At 36.1% G+C, this 16,125-nt stretch overlaps 1 long non-coding RNA gene across 4 annotated transcripts in view; it reads right to left on the reverse strand.

Annotated features, from left to right (window-relative positions):
* The window catches only part of LOC136011159 (uncharacterized), a 178,972-nt gene that overhangs the window by 127,891 nt on the left and 34,956 nt on the right, over positions 1–16,125 (reverse strand). For 3 of the 4 annotated variants that reach the window (XR_010611244.1, XR_010611246.1, XR_010611243.1), the window contains exon 2: positions 12,560–12,626. This is a non-coding gene — a long non-coding RNA (uncharacterized LOC136011159). Of the gene's footprint in view, positions 1–12,559; positions 12,627–12,762; positions 12,851–16,125 lie in introns of those variants that run through there. The other variant, XR_010611245.1, reaches the window with a different exon arrangement.

Below are 16,125 nucleotides of genomic sequence, written 5' to 3' on the forward strand. Positions count from 1 at the left end.
CATTTGCAAACATTAGGAAGTGAAAACGAAATTGAAAGATAGTGACAAGAAGGAGAGACAAATGGAAAAAGTACTGTGATCTACATGGCACAAAGAGCTAAAAGAGATTTGATACTAATTAATAATGTTATATCTATAATCTATTTAGTTTCCCATCAGGACAAGAAGCCCAACTAATTTGTTTTGACTCTATTTTCGTACTTACCAAGTTGTTTACTATTTCTTCTGTACTCTAAAATTAATAATCTGTATTCCAGGAGAGATCCAAAAAAGATAGAGGTCCTTATGCTATTTCAAACAGCAAAGGACCCAGGACTACTTCCCAAAATGATGTTTGAATTGTCAAAAGATACCTGCTGCCCAGGACATCTAATTTCCATTGGAAAGCTTGGCCACACAAGCAAAGACAGAATATTGCCATACTTCTAAAGGCCTCCAGTCAAAATGTTCAGGGGAGCAAGGCAAAGAGTACTCCATGAACTGTATCTGATCATAACACAAGCATAGCCTTACTAAATCTTTTAAGGTCAAGGTGTTTCCAAAGCTCTTAGAAAGGCAAAACAGTCTAAGATAGAAGATAAAACAGGGTCTTAATATTTGTCAGAGGCTGCCTAAGTTTTATTCTATGAACAGAGCAAAGAAGGCAGAAAAGAAAGAATATGCAGTTCTCTCTACTGTTTGTTTAAGAAAGAATTTTTTCAGCTCTTCCAATAAAGGTGAGGCAGACCAGCCTGGGGAAAAAAAAAAACAACCCACGCCACAAAACCCCCAACAGATCATCAATCCAGCCAACTACACCAGTCAGCCAACTACCCCATTCAGCCGGCAGTGTCATTTAATTCTGCAGGAGAGCACTTAGTAGCGCTCCTACAAACTTTTCATGTCCTTCAGTCATCATCCTTCCTTCTTTTGATTTACTGTTTCTTGCACTAATTAATTACATTAATTAAAAAGTGTTTTGAAAACTGATCCTGAGCTTGATCAATCCATTCAATAGTTCTTAACCACATCTGCACCCAACATGGGAATTTTCTAGTGTGTGGACTGTTGTTTTCATCATCTAAATGAGACCATGACTGTACTTACAATGCACATATATAGCAATTAGTAGATTGGAAAATGTCATAGGCAGAAATTTTAAGAAGACATTCTCTTATATGTGAATGATAAAGAGGACTAATTCTCCATTATTTTTTCTTCACCCCTCTCAAAATTGTAGTGTGCTTAAGTGATAGCCAGCAATGGGCAGAAAAATAACCTGTACTCTTCAAAAACGTGATAAAGTGGAAAAAAAATGAGGAAAAATATATCCCAAAAGATAAACAGGAAATACTCATTGCTTTAAAGAAAAATAAAATAAAAATAAAAATCAGTGTGTCATCGTCCCTCCCCCACCAAGATTTGCTGACATTTCTACAGTCTTAAAAAAAAAAAAAAAAAAATCTCCTTCTACTAATTGTCTTAATTTATAGCTTCATCATGTACGCATCACCTCAGTCAATCTGTGTCAACAATTCAGTTCACTATACTGGCACTACGTATCCTTTCTTTTTATTTTCACCCTCAGCTACAAAAATATACCCTGAAAAGGGACTGAAGATTCCCAGAGGAACCTCTTATACCTCTCACTTGAGTTCAGACTTCTCCCAGATCAGCAATGTCAGGAAAAGTCCTTCTGTTTAAGGAGCTTCCATGACATAGGAAAGGATCCCATTACAAATGTCAAATCCAGCTGTCCAAGTGACAGTCCCAACAGAGATGGTCAGGATGAAATTAATTGGCCTTTCACCACAGACAATACTCTTCCAAGTTCAGTGTAGAAATCTGTTAAGCAAACATATCTTACTGCCACCAGGCACAAGCCTATTCTAAAAGAGAAACTCAGTCGTTTTTACTTCCAAGATCTTGCAGCAGCACTAGGACACATTATTCAGTAGTTTGTTCTGCATGCACACACAGTCTCCTGACTCTTGTTCAGCTGTCTGGTTAGTACATAAGGGCTGAAAAAAAGCTGTCAGCACTAGAGTCAAACTAACACATTTCCTGAATGCTTTGAAACCCATGGGCTCATCATCCTTTTGCAAGCATAGATGGTGTCCTGGCTCAGTGTAGATGTCTGCTTACTTAACAGTAACATAGGTTTCCTTTGGTGACTTGTGGAATGTTACCATTCTGGAGCTCCTGCCTTCTTTTACAAGCCTTGTAACCATTGCTAGTAAGGCACTCTACTGGCCTGGAAACAGTAGGCAAGGAAAACCACAACTCTGAGGATTTAAGACACACCTGGAGAGCAGTGGTATTTCTGCAGGGAGATAATGACACAAACATTTGTAAAGCACCATAAATCTGTACTTTTGATGGAAAACATGAATTAGAAGATCAGAGTCACATTTCTACTGACAGATGCCCAATGAACAATCAAAACATTTAATAGGAAACATGAGCCTGATAGTCTACAGATCTTCTTGGGTGCATGCTGTGAGTAATAATCTATCCACTTAGTAGATGCATGCTTTGTACTCCCACATCCTTCACAGCATCCTCATGGCTATCAGAGTCTTTAAATAAAAGAGTAAGTCTCCTGCATAAAATAACCACAATTACTTTCCTTCAGAGATAACAGGAAGCTCAGAAGCACCAAAGATTTTATTGCTGGTATTTTTCTATTGGTGTTGTATAAGCACTACACAATACATTGCTTATGAATGCAACATTTCTTTGGTTATTTGTATTCATTTTTGTACTTAGTGCAACAGCTCCAAGGAATAGATAATTAATTCTAGGTTACTGAGAAGGACAGTTTACAGTATACAAGTCAACTTTGCAGTAGTAAGACTAGTCCCAAAAGGTGTTTATTGAAAATGGTATTTAATAATGCATTTTCTTACCTGCTATCTCATCAGTTCCAAGCAGGTTGTAACTGCTATATCTCTCTTCTCCCCTCACCCCGCCCTTTCTGGCCAACATTGCTCCATCACTAACATAGTCACTATCAATGCTTTCAATGAAGCAGGTACAAAGAGCTCTCACTTTCATGTTGTTTTTAACTTTGTGTAATGCTCACATACCATAACCAACTCATTACTGCAAACCTTTGTGGACAATTAGAATACAGAAAGGTTTGCAACAGTATTTTGTGTTACTTATCTGAAACACAAGAGCTAAGGTACTGAGTACTAAGCAGATGATGAGAAGAAGAGGAAGCAGCCTTGATGCTTCCAGGCTGAAGTTCAATACTTCCCACTCTGACTCTGAAGGACATTTTCTCTCGGGCTTGATCCATGGTTGCTTATTATAGATGGGTTTGCATCTTTCTCAGAAGTACCAAGTACCAAACACAATTTTGCTTGCTCTGTCACCGGACTGCATATTCAATGTGTCATCCAAAATAAGTTTCCATAATGTTCACCCTTTAGTTTTAAGAGGCATGCAAAAATATAAGAATTCAACAAAAACATGATGTTTCTCTTGGATTGTCCCATTGTGTTACAACTTGGCAGTTGTAGGAAGAATTTGACAGAAAACAGAGATTCACCAAGGAATCCTGTGTTATGGCATCTAGAACGTAGTAGGGCGAGTACACCAGTTCTCCTCAAGCCAGCAGGGAGACTGTTGCAGATTTATTCACCACTGACCTGGAAGGCAAGATGACTGATTCAAAGCAGAGATGGCTGATTCATTGTCGCATTACCTGGCTCCAACTCATCCATAGTCACACCTTAGTCTGGGCTTTTGTTTACCAGAACCAAGATATGAGATTGGAAAGAAGTGCAATGCAGTTCTCTTTTTTTGTGTGGCCTGTACTAATATAGAAGAGCAGGGGAGCTGGAACTAGATGATCTTAAGGTCCTTTTCAATTGTTCTATGATTTCAGAAGGAGGTCTAATTAGAAAAGTAAAATCTATTTAGGAGAAGCTGTAAAATTTAAGCACTGCAATTAATGTTCTACATACTTTCTGAAAACAATAAAAAAAACCCCAAACAGGAGAAAAACGATATTAAACCTGAACTTTTGCTGTGAATACTTAAAAAAAGTTAGCTGGATGGCTCCTATCTTTAAAACACCATGTATTCAGAAACTGAGATGGTCAATGCTTTTGGAGAAAAAGTATATCATGGGATTAAAATCATCTTGGTTTCCTTTTCCACACTTTCTTTCCTCTGACAGATGACCAGCTGTGCCCAAGAGACCCTATCCTTGTCCTTAATTGAGCTGTGTCACAGGCTGGTGTGCCCAGCAGCCCCTCTACCATATGTTTGGAGTGTTACTGCCCAGTCGTCTTCTGCTACACACCCCATGCACAAAGGCTGCAGCTACCAAGGTTTAATCCAGACATTGCACACACCAGCTGCAGGAAAGAATATCTCCTCTCCCCCACAGGCGAATTCACCAGATAAACAGACCAATATAAGACAATTCAAAATTAGCAGAAAGGATGCTTATTTTTCAGAAAGGATTTGTGCAACAGGCATAACTACCATCCAACTGTTTCAAAAAGAGAGGGTGTTGATGTAAAACTGACTTGCAAAACCGGTTAGCACAAAGTTACATTTTAAAACTTAGATACCAAAACTTCGATATGTTTCCATTTTGTATGACTTGATATGATTTCTTACTATCACTGGAAGACTTTTTTTTTCATAATGCTGCTAACACAATAGAGCCCATTCAGCTACATACTGCACACAAGCAGACATGCAACATTTTCTTAAAGACTGTCTTCTAACAAGCTACTGAGTAAATGAGGGCTTCTTCCTTGTGTCCAAACTGCCTGGCAAATTTCGGTCATTCTTCTTTTTCACAGAAAGGGACTGAAGCTTTAGGAACAAATGGTGAGTACAACTAGCTAGAATACTATCCAGCCACAGAATACTGATCCATTTTCAAAAAGTTTTTGAACGCCCACAATACTTAACATCTGTTTCGGATTCATTGGTAGAGATCACAGTAATTCATAGCCTGCACTATAAGCTGGAACTCACCTTGCAGCACTCGCTCTCAGTATAAGCACACACAACTCCACTCATACAAATTACTTAGCACACAACTCACGGCTGACATTGTTTTGCTGAAAATTAACATAAAAAGTGTTTGTCTTTGTTTGGGCACAGCAAAAATCAAACTTCTGCAGTTAGCTAATGCACTAACAAGCCATCGTGATGAAGATTACAAGACAGAAACAGTACTACTAAGCCAGATGCAGTGACTATGAATATATGGATTCTAAGAAATACAAAAAACTTAGACTGATCAAATAAATAGATTTTTTGTATAAACTTTTTTAACTGTGCCATGAATGAGACATTGCACCAATTCTGCCTCTAAAAAGTTTTATTAGAAAGAGAGTCATGTAGGCAGCATTAATATTTTCTTTTTACATTAGGATGTGCACCATTTAAATAATATTTCTGATTTTATACCATGCCCCATCACAACAGTGCTCTTATTTGATTAATAGAAAAATACAGCGGAGAAACAACTTTTTCCTTCATTTCAATATCGTCTACATATTTAAATTTGCATAATGTCAGGCACTTCCCACTGCATCCATTAAGCACCAAATATACACCAAAAATATCACATTCTAAGTTGAGAGTGACTCTGCAAATATCACTAGGGATTTTTTTTTTTCATAGCAATCCAATCATGAAGCCTCATACTTAACTTCTTTTAAATTATTTATACAAAACACTTTCAATTTTTTAAAGAAATAATAAAAAAGGAATATATTTATGACTTGACAATCTAATGCTCCTTAGCAGCAGGTTATCCAGCTCAACATCTTCCTATCGTTAAGATCCAGGTGCCTCTGAACCTTGTTCCAAAATGAAAATAATCTGTTGTGTTTTTTTAATATACGTCAGTGTTCAAGCAATTGCATATGCATCACGTAGACTCCATTTCCACTGCATAACTAGAGTGCAATAAACCTGGATATTGTTTTGAAACAATAAACAATTACATGAAACATCTCCTACTTCTTTCTCACTGTGACCAGATTTCAGAGGGAGAGGTTGGTTTCCACAAGGAAGTCTCCAAATGCCTGACACAAGCTTTTAGATTATTTCTCTGCCCTTACCTAAAATAAAAAGCTGCCTCTATCAGTCACTTGGAGTTTCATTGCTCAGACTTTGACAAGATATTCAAATATGCTATTGAAATTAAATGTTTCATAATGAAGCATTTTCTGGACATAATATTCTAGAAAAGAGATTAGTCACTTTAAATTAAGACCATCAGTCTGAAGTGTTCTTGTGATAATTAATGAGCTGGATTGTATTGTAGGAGTGCTGCACAGCCATATGCCAGCTAGCCAAGGGGATAACTTAGGACAATATTTGTAATAAGTTTTTGAAATGCCAAATTTTAAAGATAACCATAACAATGAGTACATATAGCCTCAGGCTCACATTATTTGTCTTGTTTCAGCAGTTGCTATTGATGTGCATTCATAGCTGGTTGTAACATCTGTACTAGCTTGGAATTTTTATAAGCAGTTGTACTGCTCACTGACATGGTTACTTCAGCTGATGTGCAGGTTACACTGCACAATTCAGTGACCACATATACTCTCAGCATCATCCTCCACATACTGCCTGTGCTTTAATAGCAAAGACAGCTACTCAGTTGCATCATCTGCTATAACTATGTGCTGCCCCCCAGAACTGTTCTCTGAGAAAGCAGCTTGTGGCTTTAAGACAGTGCATTATCTTGTCCTTAAGTAGACCTATAGATATCCTGCTACTTTTTTTCAGCCACCTGGAAATACTGGAATGATATTCTGCCTGCAGATCTGAATAACTTCCCAGCTAGCCTCTGCCTTTAAGGTGCTGCCTGTAGCTTGTTGAATAAAATGTCAGGATGTCACCTGTCAAACTATTTTGGGCTTTCATTAGAATCTTTAGGTTGCCTTCCCTCTTTTCAAAAGTGTGAAAACTTAACATGTTACCAATATTCCTCATAATAATTTTGAGACGTAACTATTGCTACACTGAGGGATGAAAAATTCTGATTAACTCATTCTTATCTCCACTTATGAACTGTGAAAGCTTTACTTAAGCATTTAGTCAGAAGTCTACTAAAAGAATTACAATGTACACTATCAACACAAGAGGAACAATAGAGAAACAAAAAAATCCAATGCAAACAGTTTTAAGTAAAAGTGATCTTCAGTTTTTATTGCAGGCGGTAGCAGAGATAGCTACAACCTACAATCACATCTTTTTTCTTTTTATTCTTTAAATACAACTATTAGTTGCACTTTCAGTGATTTCATTTCCGGGTACTTTCCGGTCTTTCCCTCCATCAGCAAGAATGATGTCGACTTGCGGAATTAAACCCACAGTTTCAAGCAGCAAACCCACACGTTTACTTGCACCTTACTTAATACAATAGTTTTCTTTGCAGGATTGAAAGAAAAGAGCAGCTCTTATTCAGTCTGATAGTTTTACAGGAACACAGTTATAACTGGACATTTTATGGGACATCTAAAAGGTCCCTCTATTACACACTGAAAACAGGAAACAATTACATAAATGAATGTGTGACTGCTAACAACCTGTAGACCACAGAGCTGAATAAACAGAGTTCAAAGGGACAGGACCATATTATGGATTTCAGAGTGTCCAGCATTCCATCTTGTTACTGAACTAGGAGGTTTTGGGGGATAGCATAAGCTAGGTGCGCCTTGCCTTCAAAATGAAAATGTGTCCCATAACAGTAAGCCACCCGTTTTTCAAAGACAGCAGTCAAGATTAAGAGTTCAAGACCTGTGTAACTGCCTGATGACATTCTAGAGGCCTGGCTCAGTCACTGCAGACCATGCATAGAAGAGATTATCTGATTTGCAGGGTAAATTGAAATGGTTTTATTAAATAGGATGGTGAACCTGCCTCTAATATTTCAATTTTTTCCCCTGAAACAAAGGTACAATAGAAAGAAAACATTTATTCTCTCAATTTTGGAAAACAGTGTCACTCTTCTGCAAAAACTAAAAACAATAAGGATTCATTTTTATTCAAGAAATCTGCTCTTGCATCTACCTCAGATTGCTGGAGTAACATTAGATGAATAAATCGTTATCCAGTAGAAAACCTGCTTATGGAAATTAGATTATTTTTTAGAAATTTTTAAGACAGAAAATTTGCACCTCAACAGAAGCATGCTGACGTTGATTTATTTGGGTAATCTGTATTTATCACAGTTTGTTGGGTTTGCCATTTAAATGAAACAACAGTGTTAGCCACTTAACTTTCTTTATGATGGCGTTTTCAGAAGCCCTTGTGATAAGCCTATTTTCCTTCTGCTGTACCCAGTGTAAGCTTTACCCCAGCCTGCAAGAGTAGCTGGATACAGCCATAAACAAGGATAATATCAAAGACAATACGACCCACATTAAATTTGTTAAAATCCATCCAACAATAATTGCCTCAAAATTTTAAATTGCTAGCTATAATTGTCGAGACTGATTTTCAAGTGCAAAAAATGCCAAAGATTGTTTTATAAACAGCTATTATTGAAAAATTTTGTCAATAGCTTGATGAAATGCCATCCGTAAAGCTGTTACTATGCAGACTATAGGTGACAAAAACTTGCAATGATAAATGTTGAAATGTCACAGAGAGGAATCAGAGCAGAAGTTAGAACCATATATGGTGAAACATAGATAAGATAACAAATGCATCACTGTGGGACAGACTGAGTAGAAAACTACCAGTGAAAAGCCAGCTGTTGGGCTCAAGATTTGAAAAAACAACTATCAGAGCAACCACATAGCCTGCCACGCAAAGCCCATATTCCACATGACTCAATATCCTAAAAGATCACTGTTGTATGTTATATAGCATGTTTTTTAAAGGCAGAAAGCCCTAAGGCTGCGAGTTTGAACTAACCCTGTCCCCTAACAGTTGCCTTCAGTCCAGAACTCCAATCAATCAGGCTCTGAACAGCAAATGACAGGACAGAGGGGTAGCACAAGTCAGTAAAGAGACACTAGGAGGGCAGAGGCGAAGTTTAACATGTGAACAAAATATGGAGAAATGCTCTTCTTCATCCCTTATCCTTCCTTGTAATCCTTAGTTTGACACTAAACATGAAAAGAAAAGGATTGAAAGGAGCTCAATTTACCATCAAAGGCACTAATCTGTCATCTAGTGCTGTCCCAGAGTCCACCAGGGTATCAATGTTTCACTGATCCTAAGAGGACGCAATAAAATGGAGACAGAGCAGACAGTATCACTGTCTCCATCACATCTTGTCAATCTTTAACAACTGTATGTTTTTCTTCTTTCAAGGCCTACAAGGTAGTACCTTTCATAATACTGTTGTAGACCTGTGACCAAAACTATAGACACAACAAATCTTCAGATACCTCACATTTGTACAGGTTTCCAATGTCTTGAAGTTTCTGATAAAGGCAGTGAATTGTGCCTGTCTGTCTTTAACAGTGAGAAGGCAGCTAAAAACAGAATTTCCATACCCATTTCCATGTATCAGACCTTCCAAAATGGGAGATGGAGTGCAAGTTCACTGCAACAGCTTGAAAGAGCTACATACTCTAAAGCACAGAAATACTAAGATGCAAAGAAGTATTTCAATTTTGAATTTTTCTACAGAGAAAGTCTTGCTAGAATGCAACATAAAATTCTGTGGCATTATTTTTAAAAGAATGTGGGAAAACTGAAAATATTCAGAAAGGAATAAAAAAAGTCTACTTAGAAATTTTAATCAAAAATTCAAACAAGTTGTTTGTCTTAGGGATGTGGTTAAGGGACAATTTCGGCCTGGTGCATGGGGACCTGCAGGGAGAGCAGAATTTGATGGCATAGAAAGCTTTTCAATGTGGTAAGCAGGGACAGAACAAGGCTGAAATTACTGAACCTGAAGCTAGGCATATTCACATACAAAATAAGAGATACATTTGTTACAATAAGAGGCAATTAACATCTTACCTGGGATTCTCATTAGGTTCAAGTTCAGGTAAATTGAAAGTTATGATTGGATAGGTTTAAACACAGTACTTTGTCTAATTCAAGCAAAGATGTTGGATTTAAATCCAGCATGCAGGGGACCTCAATGGATCACATTCAGACAGAAGGTCAGGCTAGATTAATTGCAGTAGTCGTTTTGGCCTTAATATATACAAATCTATTACTTATTTCCTACCTTATTCTAAGACAAGGTCAGAAAAGTTAGACTTAAATTAGCCCTTTTACATTCAGTCACATTGCCATATGCTTTCCATGCCAAAAAAACACAGCATTTGCTTAAAAATCTGCTTTCAAACTGTACATACAAGCTAAATTACTCTGCTTGCTGTATGTGCTCATTCTAATTATCACTGTACAACATGGTCCACATGCACAAAAAAAAAATCTAATTATCACTGTAGAACATGGTCCACACACACACAAAAAATCCATGCATGACCTATTTGATCTGAAAATAGATGAAGATAGGAAGAAAATAACAAGCCTAGGAAAACTGCGGCATAATTATGACCTACAGAATTAAATGGTTTCATGCATCATCATCTGCCCACTTGTCATTCCAAAAGTATAAATGCAGGGATTAGCTATTTATAAAAACAAATTTGGGAAAGACCACAGTAAATACATATGCACTGCAATTATTTACTCCTATCACTTTCAAGCGTGCATACACTCCAACATAAATCTCGTAAGACTTTATTAATTTTAAATTGCATATTTTAAGCAGCCAGGTAGAAACCTGTGGAAGAAAAATCCACTTTGAGCTTTTGAATCCCAAATAACTGTTTCGGAAGTTGTTGGAGTCTGGGTGACCATCCTTGGAGACCACTGTTACAGATTTACTCTGTTCTTACACTCACTTGGTACTTGATATATTGGTTTCCTTTTGAGAAAAAGGACACTAAGATAGCCAGACCTTTAGTGTGATGCTATATATGCTTCTGTTCTTATGCTCAAACATCTTAATAAACTAATTTATATAAGCATGGATACATCTTACAGTGTTACTGCTTTTCCTTTCCTAACTTTTGCCAGCATTTTCTGCCACTATTTATGTCAAAAATTTGTGCCTTTTTTGGTTTTTTTTTGTGTTTTTTGTGTTTTTGTGTTTTTTTTTTTTTTTGGTAGGTTTGTTTTTTTTTCCCCACGTTTCTTACAAGATATTTTTCCACTTATTTGGATAATTTCAGAGAGGCCATATGAAGACCTGCTAAAATATATACACATATATCATACCTATGAGGAAGAAGTATATATCAAGACAAGAACAAACAAGGCTAAAATTACAAAAAAAAAAAAAAAAAAAGTCAAAATAACTGAGAAACACAGCTTTTTGAGACATGGACATGTAAAGGAGTTCATCTTCATATTCTTTTCTTTGTAGTGAAGACTTAGGAGGTTTAGGCATTAATAAAGTATCTTCTGAAATGGGCGAATAATGGAATATATCCACTGACTGTTACTCTGGACTGTGTCTACAGATTTGCATCATAATTTTGGAAAAGACTGTAAAAGGAATATCAACCATAATTTTATATTATCATTTTCAACCGACTACCAGCACTACACGTTTTGAACACAACAGAAAATGAAATTAATCTTGGCTCAGTATCCACTCACACTAAATTTCAGTCTTTCCCTTGTCTTTACGCACAGTCATAGCCTCTAGGTTTATGATGACAAACCTCTACTTCAAGTCAGTACTGTCCAAAACCAGGTGAAAAATACTAAAATGACAAAAGGTGCAGACTTATTTAATTACTCATTTTAGGGTTGAAAGTATTGAAGAGTAAATTAATTTTAAACATATGGAAGGCTGAATTAAGTCAGTAAGAGTATTTGGAGCACAAAAGATAAACCATGCTTAAAATCTAAGAAACTACTTAAAGCTCTGAGGATGAATACAGACAATGCCAAGAAGAGAGAATTTGTGGACATGGTTAGCATATTTTAAAGGTTATCTTTTTTTTTTTTTTATCAAGCCATCAGCATTGTGTTCTGTGCTGCCACTCCCATGGGATTCTGCCTCCTATTGGTACCTTTGAATTTAGCAATGTCAGTAAGACTCAGAAAATACACATTATAACAGATGATGTTCATTATATTATCATTTATATAGGTAAGGGTTCTAATTATGAATAAAATTAAATTAATTCAATATAACATGGATAGAATTCTCCCTTTGAGAGAGACACTGTGACTCAAGTTCCTTTGGATTATGGTTATTCTGGAGCATTTTGATGTGCCTATTGCAACATGACAAAAACATACCTCATCTATTATCCAACACATTAGAACATTAATATTTGTATGAACAGTTTGAATCCTGTGCATTTTGGATATATTCGCAATGTGCGTTTTTGTGTTCATTAGTAGAATGCTTATTTTTAAGACAGACATACTTAAAAATAAGCATAAGCCTCACTGAATTCACTTGTAACAGAAAGAAAACACAATTAAAAAAATATTAAACACACAAGATCCAATAGCATATCAAAAACTGTAACAACATGATTTAACTTCAAAAATTCTCCTATGGCTTTAACTCATATAAGTCACAAAGTAGTACCTTATTTGGGCTGAAGTCAAACAGTTTCTGGCTAACTCTTCCATACATTGCTTTCTTCCCACACAGTCTGGAAAAGAAAAAAAAAAAAAGAAAAAAAGATTTTTTTTCACCCATAGTATTTTGCATTGTTGAGAACACCAATATCTATACTTTAAAAGATGCAGATAAACCAAATGCAAAAGAAACCTGGAAAAAAAAGTTACCTGGTGAGTAATTTCATTAAAGGGAAAGATTAAAAAGCCTTCCACAATGCTTCTAAAAAAATGCACACATGTATTGCCATCTTCTTTCTGTCCAAAAGAATTTAAGAATAGGGTTATGCTGCAGTGCCAGTTAGAGAACTGGAATTTCTTATTTGATTATAACATTTTAATTGGGTTAAAAAAACAGGAGCAAATCCAGGCACACGTAGACCCTGAAACAAAATTATGTACTTATGGTAGCAAGAGCACTTTAAAAATTATTCTCTTCCAAAATTACTGCTGTCCCAAAAGGTCAATAAATAACTGCAAATTATTATCACTACTAGCTTTAATCAAACAAGATTTTCTCTCTAATTAACACCAATAAGCTCTAGTTAAACCAATTTACAAAGATATGAACAAAAAGCACCTCTATCATCTTAATTTTTACAGTAACACACTGATTATTCAAAAAGCTCACTTGTCCAAAATGACAAATGAAAAAAACTGTGGCTAAAGTCTCCAAACAAGATTAAATGTCTAAACAAGCACTGTCAGTAAAAAGCAAAGGAAACAAAAAAAGGAGTTTACGATGAATTACAGCCCTGATGAGATGTTAGTTGTAATTTGCAAACAGAGGCATAACAGGTTCAATCAGTGCTTACCTTCCTTTCTTTTCTGTGTTACTAACCTTTCTTAACCACCAGTTAATATAGAAGAAAAGGCCTGAAACTACACTACGGAATGTTCTTGAAGACTTCTCCCAGATCTGTTTTGGTCAAATCCTAAGAAAAGTTACATCTGCTACAGTTTCTGATCAGCCTTATGAACCAGTAACAGATTCTTATCACTTCCATGGCCATTCAATGTTACTACAAAACATCCAGATAGATACCCCATCCAGTTTAGCATTGGATGCCTGTGACTATGAGAAACAGAATGGGGCCCAGAAGCACATAACTTTAATAAAATGACCCTAACAAAATAATTCTATCTTGTCCTGACTGGCTGCTTCTGGATCTCTGAGCCAATACAACTGAAGACATTAAGATTTGGAAACGCAGACAAAAATCCCCTCTAACACACTATAATCTGGTCAAAAAAACCAAGCTCATGACAGAACATTTTCTCATTTTCTCTTGTCCTGTGATGGATACTCCCAAAGAAATCTTTGTCCCAAGAACTATTGTCTTATAAAAAATGTAAATGCTTTTCAGTAAAAAGAAAAAGCCAGTCAGAATTGAGATTTTTGTTTCACAAATTTTACCAAGAATTCAAAAAATCTGCCCACTGAAGTAAGGGGAGAGGGGGGAAATAATTATTTCTTCTTTGTGTGTGCCATTTTTCTCTGAAACAGACAAAGGATACAAGCCATCCATTACATGAACAGAGAATAACCCCTGGGGCCACTAGCAAGAGGCCTCAAAAATAAACATTGTGTTATTGTAAACACATTGTAAACATTATAGTATTGTGCGAGATTTTAAACCAGTAACAGCCAGTGGCAAAACGTAGCTGTGGCAAACACAGCTGGGAGAGGGGAATGTCAATCCCCATGACACAAATGAAATTTTCCTTATGACCTTTCTGTAAGAGTTTACAAACTTTCATTGTTCTCGTCAGCTTTCAACTGCTGCAGATATTAATCTGCTTGTTTGGGAAGAATACTCTGAGACCAGACACCCCTTGTTTGACAAGAAGTGAAGGCAGACTACTGTATTCCTTGTGGAGACCTCAATCCTCTCCATCTAACTCTCCTGTACATGTCTGGAGACCTGTTAATATGCCATTTTAACTGCTGGGACAACTAATAATTGTAGTGTAGCTTTAGAACATATCAGACATTTTCCTGAGGTCAGAATTCTGTTATTAAGGAGTTGAGACATAGCTTCATATTTTTAATTTGAGCAGACTGCCACAGATACAAAATCCTATCACTATCAGAACCCACAATGCTCAAGTTTAGAAGAAAAAAGTGACCTTGTAACAGGCAGCTTCTTTGAGACTGAGAATGAGATTGCATTCCTATTTTTATTGACAAAACATGATTACTGAGTTGTGGCCCTTAGAAGATTTAAAATATGTGGCTTTTAGAAATTTAAAACTGTGTTGCATGAATTTATCCTCAATTCATTCTTATCAGTTGGAGATGAGGTCTACCCTACAGACAAAAAGATGGTTTAAGAAGTACAAATAAAAGATAATATTAAATAAAAAATATAAGAGGTTTGGAGGCACCATTGTTATTTAATACTTCTAATAATGACCAGAAAGACAGTAAGCAGCATGGTAATGAAATCTCTGGATTATAAGGATTAGTAACATGAACAGAAATTACCAGTAAAATGCAATTTAAAAAGTCAGAGACCAAGACATCTGGAACAAAATAATTTAAAAAGGTAGCCTGCACATTTTCAGGAGTAGGGAAAACTGGAACTTGATAATGTAATAAAGCAGTATATATACATAGACGTATCTGTTCCTATACAGAGGCACATAATATTTATATTTTAATTAATATTTTGGGATCAGCTAGAGGCAAAGATTCTGACAGCTGAAAGGAAAATATGGACATTTTCAAGAATGCATTTGGAAATTTCTCAAAATTTATTTTGCTCCTTAAAAAAAAAGTTAAAGGAAATTTAGTTGGCTTTTAAGATTGAAGAAAAGTTAGAGTGCAATCAGCTTCATAATACAGACTAAATTCACCCATAGTTTATGCCAAGCAACCCAGTTTGTGTCTAAACTCAGTTATATTTCCTGACTCCAGCAATGAAACTACATGCTTATTAGTGATTTAATTTTTAGGAGTCTTAACTGGAAAGATAGCTATGAATCAGAAAGAGTTCAGAAGAAAACAATGAAAAGATAAAAAACAAAGACAGCAATTTGCAAAAGAGGATTAAAAGGAACTAGGCACATTTATGACAGCTACAGGATAACCCAAAGAAAAGGATGGACCAGCCACTGACTCTATGAAGGGAATCTTAGTACCAGTCATAAGCCAAATGCCTTGGCTCTTTAGCCCGTTAAAACACATAATTGCTGTGTTAACACTCTGAAGTAACGAAGAGCAGCAAACCCTAATTTATTTCTAATTGTAAAGACAGAAAAAGATATACAGAAGTTTTCCTCTTATTATAAATAACATTAAGAAGGATCTAAGATAAACACAGACCTATATTTCAAATATTGCATGTATGCAGATACACTAACATAAAACTTGCACTGCCTCAAGCGTCTGAGTACAAGCAGTTGTTCTTGAAGCAGCTCTATTTTAACTGTTTCAGACTTCTTGCTTTTTTATTCACCTATTATAAATGACAGCTGAAAAGGTGAATGAAGTGTTCAGAAATAGGAATCCCACAAGCAAGTGCAGACTCC

This window comes from Lathamus discolor, chromosome 3 (genome assembly GCF_037157495.1).
Source record: "Lathamus discolor isolate bLatDis1 chromosome 3, bLatDis1.hap1, whole genome shotgun sequence".
NCBI lineage: Eukaryota > Metazoa > Chordata > Aves > Psittaciformes > Psittacidae > Lathamus > Lathamus discolor.